We start from the raw sequence: 3513 nt of genomic DNA, 5'->3' as shown, positions 1-3513 counted from the left end.
GATCCACAAAGGGAGAAAAAATTAATCACGTATCATAAAGTAGTTTTTATTCCTGAGCTTTCAACCCCTGCCAGGGGTCTTCATCAGAGGATAATGCTTAGACTTACAAGAATCAAAGGCAATATATAGCAACACATTATGTGGAGGGGGTGGGGTATTGGGTGTACAGTTTATTTATTATGAACATGTTCTTCTTAAGTTTGCATATGCATACCCCACCCCCTCCACGTAATGTTTTGCTATATATTGCCTTTGATTTTTGTAAGTATTTTTTTTTTTTTTTTTTTCTATTTCTCTCTCTCTCAAGTCTGGTGACAAAGGCCTCAAGTGAAAAGGTTTGTAACACTTATGCCCTTTCCCCAGTTTGAGTTCCCCTTAAACATGCCATATGGCGTCAGTACAACATTCTGAATGCCTACCTAGCTGAAAACATACAGGCTTTAGACATTAAGGTTGCCAATGACAGCCAACAAGTTGACATTTAGTACAGAAGTAACAATTGCACATGGCCACCAGCATTGACTTGGTTGCAGGATTGCATTAAGGCAGACCGGCATTAAGAAAAAAATCACTGAAATTTAATCATTTGGGTTATTAGAAAACTGTTATACTCAAGGTTTAAGTTTATGTGCCGACAAAGACCCATTTCTACTTGATGACACCAGTGCAGCACTGGGAAAGGACAGTACTACCAATCACTTAATATGACTGAAGTATTGCCTTTGGCATTTAAATAGTGGACAACTTTTGACTCTGGGCAAAGTTCAGCACGTTTAATAAAACTGAAATATAGAAGACTTCCAAGGGAAGAGAATATAAAATGGAAATTAAACATATTTTGAATCCCATTTTTATCATGTTTAGGAATGTAAGTGGTAGGACTAATACCTTTAAAGCATAAGCAAAGAGAAAAAAAATCACAATTCAGTAAAATAAAAAACAACCTAAGTGATTTGGCATAATGCCCATCAGCCTACAAGACAGTTGTAAAGTCCAGTGCCATTTTGAAACAGAAATCAAAAACAGGTTGTTTGTGAAGGCCATAGCTTTGGTGACAATTAGAACCAAAATGTAAGATTTGTGGTAGGTCTCAGCATGAGCAACCAGTCTCTTCCTATTTATTTGATCATGGCCTTGATGGCAACAGCAGCTTCCTCTCCCATAGCAGACAGCACAGAAATCAGCATCTCCTCACCACAATTATTTTTGCTTTCTATCTCTTTGCCCAATTCATTATCTGGCAGTCTGAGTTCCTCACGGACATCTCCATTATCCATCAGCAGAGAGAGATAGCCATCTGTAATGCCTATCAGCTGATAATCATTTCTCTTGATGTTTGGAACATCCATATTGTGGGTGGAAGGACAGATCTTCATACTTCTTTCCAGAAAAAATGTCAATTACAAGCATATGAACCTTAGCATGACCGTGTTTTCCAGTCTTCGAAGTGGACATTTCAACAAATTTTACAGGGACGTCCTTTCAGGACAATAAATCCATTCTTACGCAGGGCACTGCACTGCATGGGGAAGGTGCTGGAAGCCCCGGCATCTCCAGTGGTAAAATCAGATCAGAATCGGCCATGATGGATAGGTGCTAGGGGTACTTCCAACAAAAAGCTGATTTTTGTAAGTCTAAGCATTATCCTCTGATGAAGACCCCTGGCAGGGGTTGAAAGCTCCGGAATAAAAACTACTTTATGATACGTGATTCATTTTTTTTTTCTCTCCCTTTGTGGATCTCCAGCTGCAAATATTTATACACACACACACACACACACACATATATATATATATATATATATATATATATATATATATATACATATATACACATATATATATTTTTTATATATATATATATATATATATATATATATATATATATATATATATATATATATATATATATATACACATATATATATATATATATATATACACATATACTAACCATGTGTGCCCAACTACGTTGCGCGTGTTAAAGTTGTCTGTGAAGGGCTCCCTGTTTAAACGCGGCTGCCAGTCGTGAACTGGGCCCTTCGTCGCACAGCATTATGATTTTTTATAAGGGAAACAAAATTACAAAACAAAACCCTTGGACACTGATTCGATAGGAACGGCCTACATGGAATCACTGTCCGAATAGTAATTATTTGGTGGTGGAGGAGCATTTCTGCTTTTCTCCGTTCACAGTCCGTCTCGTTTTCATGACGCTGTCGTTTCCTCTCACGATCTCTTCTCAACCTTTCTCCAATCACGCAGGTTGCTTTGTGGCAATCCAAAGAGTAAGGAAGAACCAATGCTTCTTTCTTGAACTCCAAATGCCGACTGATGGAAAATCACAGAAGTGTCTCCGACTTATATACTCTGACTGCCGACTCCAAGAAGTGGGTGAACATTCGACTTTGGACGAAGTGCTGCCAACAACAGTCGATAGACACACAAAAAACCACAGTCTCGACAACAAAGCAGGCGTCGACGCCAGATCTAAACACAAAGAGTGCTATCGACAGTGTTTGTAAACAAAAGTAACAACCAAGGTGTTGTGTATTCAGCCAGTACAAACAGCACGTAGTCTCCTTTAGTTCAATCCTCTTTAATTACCACACTCCAACCTCATCCAACGATCCTCCCCCTCACTTCCTTTCCTCCTCCATCACTACTGCCCTCTACTGAACACAGCAGGAACACCACACAAGGCAGTGAATTCGCGGACAAACAAAGATCAAGATCCAAATGAAGATTATATATAAAGATATACATATATACATATATATATATATATATATTCAGTGGAACCTCTAGATATGAGTTTAATTCGTTCCAGCACTGAGCTTGTATAGCGAATTTCTCATATCTAGAACAAACTTCCCCATTGAAAATAATGGAAATCCAGTTAATCCGTTCCGCACCCCAAAAATATTAACATAAAAATCAATTTTCCTAACAAATAACACTGATAAATAATATATACTGTAGTCTACCTTTAATAAATAACACTGGTAAATAATAACTGATTATTAAAAGAATCAAAACAGGTGTCCAAAGTGCAGTAGAGCATTCAATAAATCTTTAAATAAATAATCCTTAAAACAGTTGTGAAGTGGAGGTTTAAAATACACAAGAATAACAATCCTTTAACACGAGGTTAAAACGTCAACAGGAAGCAGTCTTTAAAAAACAGATGACAATCCCCGGTGCTTCTTCTCTGTTAGCGTCAGCGTCTCACCTGCTTCTCCCATACGGGCTCTGCAACAGGCGAGACACTGTTAATGCAGCTGACCTTCTCTACATCGTCCTGCTTCAGCTGTTTGGCTCGCCTGTTCAGCTCACTGTTCAGCTACACGCGAGCCTGAACTCGCTCACTCGCCCGCACCGACTTCCTACTGCTACTGCTGCTGCTGCTGCTGCTGCTTCCTGCCTCCTCCTGCAACCTCCGTTCTCTCTCCTCTCTTTTCTTTTACTTCTTCTCCCCCTTAATCGGCTCGCGCTTCTCTATATATGCGGGGAG

The 3513-nt window shown here is 39.1% G+C and overlaps 1 pseudogene; it reads right to left on the bottom strand.

Annotated features, from left to right (window-relative positions):
• Positions 1-540: 540 nt before the first annotated feature.
• LOC127528729 (eukaryotic translation initiation factor 5A-1-like) lies at positions 541-1584 on the bottom strand (annotated as a pseudogene).
• Between the last annotated feature and the right edge of the window lie 1929 nt (positions 1585-3513).

This window comes from Erpetoichthys calabaricus, chromosome 7 (assembly GCF_900747795.2).
Source record: "Erpetoichthys calabaricus chromosome 7, fErpCal1.3, whole genome shotgun sequence".
Classification (NCBI taxonomy): Eukaryota; Metazoa; Chordata; class Cladistia; order Polypteriformes; family Polypteridae; genus Erpetoichthys; species Erpetoichthys calabaricus.
This window is presented reverse-complemented; position numbering and strand designations above follow the sequence as displayed.